We start from the raw sequence: 8,897 nt of genomic DNA on the forward strand, positions 1-8,897 counted from the left end.
TGAGGCCTTAGGCTAAAATCTCCCTGGAGTCTTGTCTTCTCCTAGTTGGGTAAAGATAGTATCACTTGAGCTTGGGCAAGAAGTTGCAGGAGCTCTGAAATGACGAAAATGCAAATACACATCTCAAAATAATCCAAAGCAAATAATTTATTTTAATAAGTTAGCCAAGGCCAGGTGCAGTGGCTCACGCCTGTAATCCCAGCACTTTGGGAAGCCTAGCAGGTGGATCACAAGGTCAGGAGATTGACACCATCCTGGCTAACACGGTGAAACCCTGTCTCTACTAAAAGTACAGAAACAAAATTAGCCAGGCATTGTGGTGGGCACCTGTAGTCTCAGCTACTTGGGAGGCTGAAGCGGGAGAATTGGGTGAACCCAGGAGGTGGAGCATGCAATGAGCCGAGATCGCACTACTGCACTCCAGCCTGGGTGACAGAGCGAGACTCCGTCTCAAAAATAAAATAAAATAAAATAATCTAAAAAAAGTTAGCCAGCCGGGCGCGGTGGCTCAAGCCTGTAATCCCAGCACTTTGGGAGGCCGAGGCGGGTGGATCACGAGGTCAGGAGATCGAGACTATCCTGGCTAACATGGTGAAACCCCGTCTCTACTAAAAATACAAAAAACTAGCCGGGCGTGGTGGCGGGCGCCTGTAGTCTCAGCTACTTGGGAGGCTGAGGCGGGAGAATTGAGTGAACCTGGGAGGCGGAGCTTGCAGTGAGCCGAGATCACGCCACTGCACTCCAGCCTGGGAGCACAGCGAGACTCCGTCTCAAAAAAAAAAAAAAAAAAGTTAGCCAATAAATACTTAGTGAGGGATTAATATGCAAATGATATATGATGAAAACATGAATTACAATAATGAGCCCACTGCCCATATGTCATTTGCCTTACTTTTAGGATATCTGCCTTGTATAACAATTTTTAAAGTAGGGCCTGAAAACTGACATCCTGCAGGACTAATACGGCCCACAGACAGGTTTGGTTTGGCTTGCACAATTGTTTTAAAACTCAGAAACTTTACAATAAAATCCATACTTAACAGCATCTCTTTAAAAACTGAAAGATATGGCAACATGTCAACACATTAACAATTTATTGGAGCCACCATCTCCCATTGCCTTACACCAGAACTGTTTCACTCGTGCGTATTGCTTGTCTAATCCCTTTAGGAGTTTGTGTTTTCTACCATTATAAAAGTGTCTGTCTTCATAAACAGGTTGCATGAAAGGGGAATCATGATCATACCTGTTCCTAGGCTCTGCTGGTGGGATGGGCTTGGGCAGTTGTATTTTTCATGATGTTACCTCTCACTCCACCTCTCCACTTCTCACCCTGGGTTGACTTCACCAGAAATGGTGCCGGCATCAGAGGTGGCCCATCCTGAAGCTTGCCAGGGACTTCTGGCCTGACAAGAAAGAGTGAACAAGGATAATCACATTCTTTGCTCAGAGTTTGGAATTAGAAAGCTGAGCAACTGTTTCTAGTTAGTGACGGAGAACATTGGAGACATTGCAAAATGCACTTAGCATCACAGCAAGTCAAAGCCCTATGCAAGCTGAGCTGGGTGGTAGAGAAAATCCTTGGAGAGGGGAAAATGGACTTCATGCACTGAAAGAGCAAGTGATAAGACACAAGGTTGCCCTGGAAGGCTGAGAGCACAGCTTTGTCCCCTTGAGTTCATTCTCAATTCTAGCTCTGGTGAAAGCCGATGGACTTGGTTTCCAATTATTGGATGTACCTGACTTAGAAAAAAATTGCCCCAGTCATCCTATATCCACTCTTCTTCTTAGGGAAATAATACCCTGAATTTCCTTAAGGGAACCATTCCAATATGAGAACTAAGATTATCTGAGAATGAATCCTATGCACAGGGGAGAGAAGACTTATACCCTAAATATTTCAGATGTTTCCTATTTCTCCAGAAATGCTTTCGCTCATCAGAAGGCTCTCTAAGCATTCGCTCAGCATATCTGCCTATATTTAAGGCACAGTTGGGAAATACAATAATTATGAAAATACATTTCATAAGCATTTATTGAGCATCATCTATATATGATCCAATATGGTAAAGACTGAGAGGGAAACAAAGATGACCCAATTTCCTGCACTCAAGAGGCTTACAATCTAATTTGGAAGACAGAAAATGTCTATGAATTGCTATTCATATTGCAGAATGAAACAGTACAGTAAATAGTTGCAGATCCTCAGAGTCCTTAGGGGAGAGAGAGGAGGAAGTTATTCTCTTTAACAGGGGTTAGGGGGCTGCTTGGTCATCTGGCTTCCTAGCAATGAGGAGAGGCAATGATAGATGGAGAACAATTTACCAGGAGACACAGACAACAGGACAATGTTGATAGACATGAAGAAAGGAGACAGGAAAAAAAGAATATAAGAGATCTGGAAGCACAGCAGGACAGAGAGAATAACCTCTTTCATAGGGACCCGGGGGCATTGCTGGATGACATCCTATTGCCCCCACCACCGTAGCACCAACACTGGATATCGAGAAGGGTCAGAGGAAGAAGAGGTCACCATGGATTTGGAATTCTTCCCAAGGGGACCGGCCTTCAATGGGGCTTTGAAGCTTTTGTTTACATTTTAGAAGAGGGTGAGATGCAGCAAGAGCCTCCTAGTTGAAAGGAACCATGGGAACAAAGGCATAGGAAGGCGAATTCAGGGGCAGTATTGTGTGCTCGGGGAGAGGGAGTGTGAGTAGACAAGCCTTACTGGATTGATCATTCACAGTGGAGAGGGCTGGAAAAACACTGTTGATAAGGCTGTCTGGAGCCGGCCTGTGGAAGGCCTTGGATTGCAGGACAAAGGGTTTGAACTTGATCCTGGAGGCAGTGGGAGCCAGAGAAGACTGGGGAAAAGGGTTTAGTTGATGAAAGAGTTCCTCATTCACTAAAGAAAAGCACCAGCACAGCTCATTTTTCTCCTCAGAAAACAATCACAGAATTTAGCTTTAAATGCACCCCCAACTCAGGGAAAAGCATATACCAGTCCCTGCAAAGGCTCCCGGGGGGAGTTCATGAGTTCAGACTCAAAGCACAAGATATGTTTTACTTGGCATTTAAGCATATCTATGGCTGATGCATGTCCTCAAACGAGGACAGACCGATATGATTATACACTTTATATCAGCTGATGCTCAGTGGTGCCCTTTCTCTCCACTGTTCAGTCTCTGATCCCTCCACTTCTGGATATCCAGAGTAAAATGGTTATAAGACAGATAGTATACTTTCTTGGTGGCATCTATGTGGTGTAGATTGTCCAGGTAAGGGCTTTGCAGGAATTGAACTACTGTTATCTCAAGCTCTTGAAGTCTCACTTAGTCCTTAGCAGTGGTTGAAAACACCTAGCATCCTGTCTGGCAATGGGGTCTGGCACATGGCAGGAACTCAGTCAGAACTTGTTAGTAACAATGTTTAGGATACACAGGGTTGTAAACTGAAACTTCTGATGTATTCCTTCTTTCTTTCTCCCTTCCTTCTTGCTCACTTCCCACTTCATTTCTCTTTCCTTTCAGCTTTTCTTTTCAGCTCATTCTTGTTTCTTCCCCCTCCGTTCCCTCTTTTCTTTTTACTTTCTATCTCCTTGTAACTTTCCTTTTCCCTACAGGAACTGGGAAAGACAAGGGTGTGTGGGCGGTCATGGCTCCCCTCCAAGGAAAGTGTGAGGCTTTGGGCAAAATAGATCTCTCATTTCTTCCAAACATAGGTCTAATCTGAACTGTCTCCAGGCTCTAGTCTCCAATCCAACTTCAGTGGTTTTAGTTGGACTCCATGAGAAGGGACCCCAGGGATGCTGTGTCTTTAGTCTTGTCTTGGAGAAACCCGGCTTTCCATGTGTCTACTTGTCTCGCAGACTGGGGCACCTACGTTCCCTTTCCTCAATCCACTAGCACCTCAGAGAGGCTCTTCAGAGTGAAATGCCTGGCTGAAGAGAAGCAGGACTTCATTAAGAGTTTGATTTATCCCCAAACGATCTATTGTTACACATCAAACATGTTTTCCCTACAAACTAGTTGGCAGAGAGCACACAGATAAATTACTACAAGATGTAACCAGACAAGCTGTTCAAAAGGGAAATGGTTCTCTGTGTGTGGAGCTCAGGAGAGCACATCTATAAACATGTGTTGGGAAATCAATTTGGTATAAGTTTGCAAAAGAAGTGCACTGCTGTCCCCAAACTACCAGCTTGCTGTGATATCTGGCTGTTCTTTTGAGATCATAGTCCATTGTCACAGTGGTAAGGAAAGGGAGAGGTACAACCTACTCTGAAGTGTCTTCAAGGGGGAAGGAATACCAGGTTTTCCATAGGCAGTTGCAAATTCTCTCCCTAGGCACAAGTCAATTCGTCCAATTCGTTCTCTGGAGACAATAGTCTACCAGCATATAACAACATTTAGTTGACGTTATGGTAATTTCAAAAGAATTATAGTAATATAATGCTGCAGCACAGTACTATGTAGTGTGATGTGGAAGAAAACCCCCTTGGTGTGGCTTCAGAGACAGAAGAGTGTAAATCCCTTCCTGACCATGTGCAACTTGCTAGTTCGGTGAACCATTGAAAATTTCTCCACTTTTCTGAGATTTTTGTCCTTTTTCTATAAAGCAGTTAAGTGTATACAGGTTGAATATCCCTAACCCCGAAATCCAAAATCTGAAATGCTCCAAAATATGAAACTTTAAGAACACAAACATTTCACCACAAGTGGAAAATTCCATGCATAAGTACTAAAACAAACTTCAGTTCATGTACAAAATTATTAAGAAATACTGTATAAATTACCTTCAGGATAGTTGTATAAGGTCCATGTGAAACATAAATGAATTTCGTGTTTAGAGTTGGATCCCATTCCAAGATATCACATTATGTATATGCAAATATTCCAAAATCTGGAAAAAAAATGGAAATCTGAAAGACCTTTAGTCTCAACATTTCAGATAAGGGAGACTCAACCTGTACTACTTGCTTTGACAAGACTTGCAAGAATTACAGAACACATGCAACCTGTCCTATAACTGCACTGTGGCCAATAAATTAAAAGAGATTACATTAATTCTTTAGTTCCTTCCTCGCAAGAGCTACATTTCAAGTGCTCAAGAGTCACATGGGGCTGTGGCTACCGTAGTGGGTAGCACAAATATACAATATTTCCATTATTACATAAAGTTCTATTCAACAGTGTTGTCCTAGAACATGCCAGACATGAAGTTAGGTAATTTACACATAATTTTCTCTTGCTTCAAAGTTTTCAGACACCTTGGTACATACAGCTTAATTAAAAGTCCATCTATCCAGCAAATCTGGAGTGCCCTTTGATAGCCTGTTGGACAACTGTCCAAGACTGACTCTACACAGTATTCTAAGCTGGCACAAGTCTACAAGGCATAGTGATTGCTGAAAAATTGGAGAAGGTCAAAAATAGAGGACTTCTGGGCCTTTACCAAATGCATATATATGAGAGACTTTGGCTCCAACCACAAAACATATCTCAGTAGAGATGACAATGAGAATAGAAACAAAGTGGAATCAGCAAAGGAAAAAATAATCATGTAGGAATAGCCACCAAATACTCTTGCTTTTAAACATGGTGATGACAGCCTAAGAAACCTTCTCATGATTCATATAACAGTCTTGGAAAAATCCCAGAGTAGATAAAAGCTACCCCAAGATATGTAGCTGAAGCTTAGGAAACTTTCTCAAGGTCAAAGCAGAGTTACAAATTTGCTCTCATTTCATTGAAGACCATCTTGACTCTTTGGGGTGAGTCCAACACATCTATGCTGCAGCTGATCAGATTGTAGCCTGCTGAGAAGGACCTCTTGATCTTCAGAGCACATTTCCTGGCAGAAAAAGTAAGGCAAGCACAAGGTAAGGTTGCCTTCCACAAGCAAAAGTGAAAAGAACAAAAGCAATAGCTACATTTGTTAAGTGCTTATTGGGTACCCTGTTCTATTAATATTACACTGGTCATCTGATTCAATCTTCACCATAACCTTATGAAGAACTTTTAATAGCCCCATTTTATAGAGGAATAATTGAGACAATAAATGTTTAAGGACAATCCAAAGTCACATGCTAGTAAATAGTGGAGCCAGGACTTGACCCTGTGTAGTACAGCAAGAGTTCACATTCTTTTTTTTTTTTTTTTTTTTACGGAAAATTTGTATTTTAATTATTTTTATGTACGGAAAACTCAATAGTGTACATTTAACCCAGTTTAGTGGCAAGTTCTTTAGCCTTTGCCTTTTCGAGCTTGGCGATACGAGCCACAGACTTGGGACCCAGGACATTGCCGCCCCAGTGACAGCGGATCTCATCGTATCTGTCGTTGTCATTGGTCCTGATAGCTTCCACCAGCTTAGCCAAAGCGCCTTTGTCTTCCGAGTTCACCTGTGTGAAGGCGGCAGTGGTGCAGGTCTTCCTGTGGACTAGACGGCCCAGTCTTGCCTTCCCCTTGATAATGCAATAAGGAACCCCCATTTTACGACACAGGGCAGGCAAGAAGACAGCCAGCTCGATGGGATCCACGTCGTGTGCAATCACCACCAGCTGAGCTTTCTTGTTCTCCACCAAGGTGGTGATGGTGTTAACTCCTGCTCGAAGGACAAGTGGTCTCTTAGTGGGGACGTCCCCTTTGCCAGCAGCTTTCTTCTCAGCCCGGGCCAACAGCCTCTGCTTCTTCTCTTGCTTCGTCTCTGGCCTGTACTTGTGGACCAGCTTAAGCAGCTGAGTAGCTGTTTGGCAGTCCAGGGCCTGGGTGAACTGGTTAATAGCAGGAGGTACTTTCAGCCACTTATAGAGGATGGCTCTCTGCCGCTGCAACCTGATAGAGCGGGGCCATTTCACAAAGCGGGTGAGGTCTCTTTTGGGCTGGATGTCCTGTCCAATGCCAAAATTCTTAGGTCTTTTCTCAAACGGGGATTCACCACTTTCTTGGCCTCCTGCTTTTTCACGACAGCAAGAGCTGGAGCCACCTTCTTTCCCTTGGCCTTCTTTCCTTTCGGCATCTTGGGCGGCAGGAGGAGAGAGAGCAAGTTCACATTCTTAACCACTGTGTCTGTTAGTGTAAGTGATCTCTCTGGCTTTCTCATTTAAGTTTCTAAAAATAATGAATTCTTATACAATCTTTAGAGTTTTCCTTCTGCAGCTTTTCTGGTCACTGTAGAAAACAGCCATATGCATTACATAAAACTTTAGCCTTAAAAATAAAGATATAAATACCGCTTTTTTGACAATGCATCTTATAGATCGCATATAAGCAAGCATTTCATGAATAAATGAAAAATGCAAATAAGACAGTGAGATTGTTACATCTTTGAAGATGTGGGATCATTTTGTCTTGAATGTTTGAGTAAAGAAAGTGTCAAATGAAAATGGGCACTTCGATGGGGAGGGTGGTCTCTAAACTAAGATTTGTAGATCTGCTGCCTATTTTTGTAAATAAAGTTTTACTGGAACACAGCCACATGATTTATAGGTTGTCTATGTTTGGTTTTGCACTACAATGATACAGTCGAGTAATTGTGACAAACTGCAAGACCCACAAAGCCTAAAATATTTACCATCTGACCCTTTACAGAAAAAGTTTGCTTACCCCTGACTTAGATGACAGTGACAAAATTATGTTCTGATAGTGTGTCTTAACTTGTATCTGTCATTTTCAGTTGGTTGAAAATGTAGGATTTCAATGGTATGATATCAGTGAAATTTGACATTATTTAATTTTACATAACCCAAAACTGCAAATAAGAGGAGCTTACAGGTCAAATGGCAAACATTTATAATAAAGCATTGTTGCAGTTCTGAATTTGAGAACCAAAGGCCATCCTAAATAAGATAGAATGAGAAGCTGCTCCATGATCCTCCAACCTCAGGTCTATTTCTGTCTTTACCTCTAATCACAAGTAATCATTGTTATTATTCTTGTTATTGTTTTATTTGCAAAGGTTTCACCTTTCCTACCTGTAAGTTTTGAGGGCAAAAGATGTGTCTTTCATTAGCCTGGAACTTGGCACAGTGATTGGTAGGTGGTGGGCACATAGTAGTAGCTGAATGAATAACTACATAGCATTGAGTTGAAGAGTCTATGCTTAGGAGAGTTAGGGAAGCAGCTACAATACAGGGGTGTTTGGGCAGAGTGCTATCTCAAAGACTGGGTGAGCCAGCAGTGAATTCATAAAAGTCACAGGGTTACGACCTAATCAATGTGCAAATATATCCCAGGCTAAGTGAGGAAATCATGGCTAGCTTTTACTGATCATATATTATCCTCTAGAGACACACTTTTCTCAGCTCTTTGCATTTATTTCATTTAATCTTCACAATGACTCAAGGAAATAGGTTATTCTGTTTATTTAATAAGTGAGGAAAAGAAGCACAGAGAGGTTTATTACCTTATCCCAGGATACACAGCAAAAAATGGTAGAAATCAGTCTTAAACCCAAGGAGTCTGAATTCAGAGACAAAATTTTCAATAATTATGCTATATTCTTCTCTATGTGGCTTTATCTGTGACTTCTTCCTCTTCAGTGGTTTCCAAGACATTCTATAGGGAGCTCTCTGAGAACATATATTTTTACTTTTCTAACAAAAACCAATTGCCCAAACCTAGTTTGTTGCATAACTGTGCATTTTATTGCCAACTTCCTAGTAACTAGCCTACAAAAAAATAAAGCATATCATGTGAACAGGGATAGGCATAACATACTCTATTGCTTTTATAGTTCCAGCACTCATTTGGAATTTACTCTGTTATGCTTTTCTATGCAATTAAAATTATGCTCTTTCAAATTTTGAAATACTGGAAAACTTCAGATAAAAGTCCTTGCTAGCCATATCCCAGTTTGATGTCCAGTAGAATCAATATCACCTGGGAGCTCGTTAG

The 8,897-nt window shown here is 41.7% G+C and overlaps 1 pseudogene across 1 annotated transcript; it reads right to left on the minus strand.

Moving 5' to 3' along the window:
• Positions 1-6,164: 6,164 nt before the first annotated feature.
• Positions 6,165-7,020, minus strand: LOC112634870 (annotated as a pseudogene). Its single transcript, XR_003121839.1, has one exon. The product of XR_003121839.1 is annotated as a 60S ribosomal protein L7a pseudogene (transcript).
• Between the last annotated feature and the right edge of the window lie 1,877 nt (positions 7,021-8,897).

This window comes from Theropithecus gelada, chromosome 11, assembly GCF_003255815.1.
Source record: "Theropithecus gelada isolate Dixy chromosome 11, Tgel_1.0, whole genome shotgun sequence".
Taxonomy (NCBI): domain Eukaryota; kingdom Metazoa; phylum Chordata; class Mammalia; order Primates; family Cercopithecidae; genus Theropithecus; species Theropithecus gelada.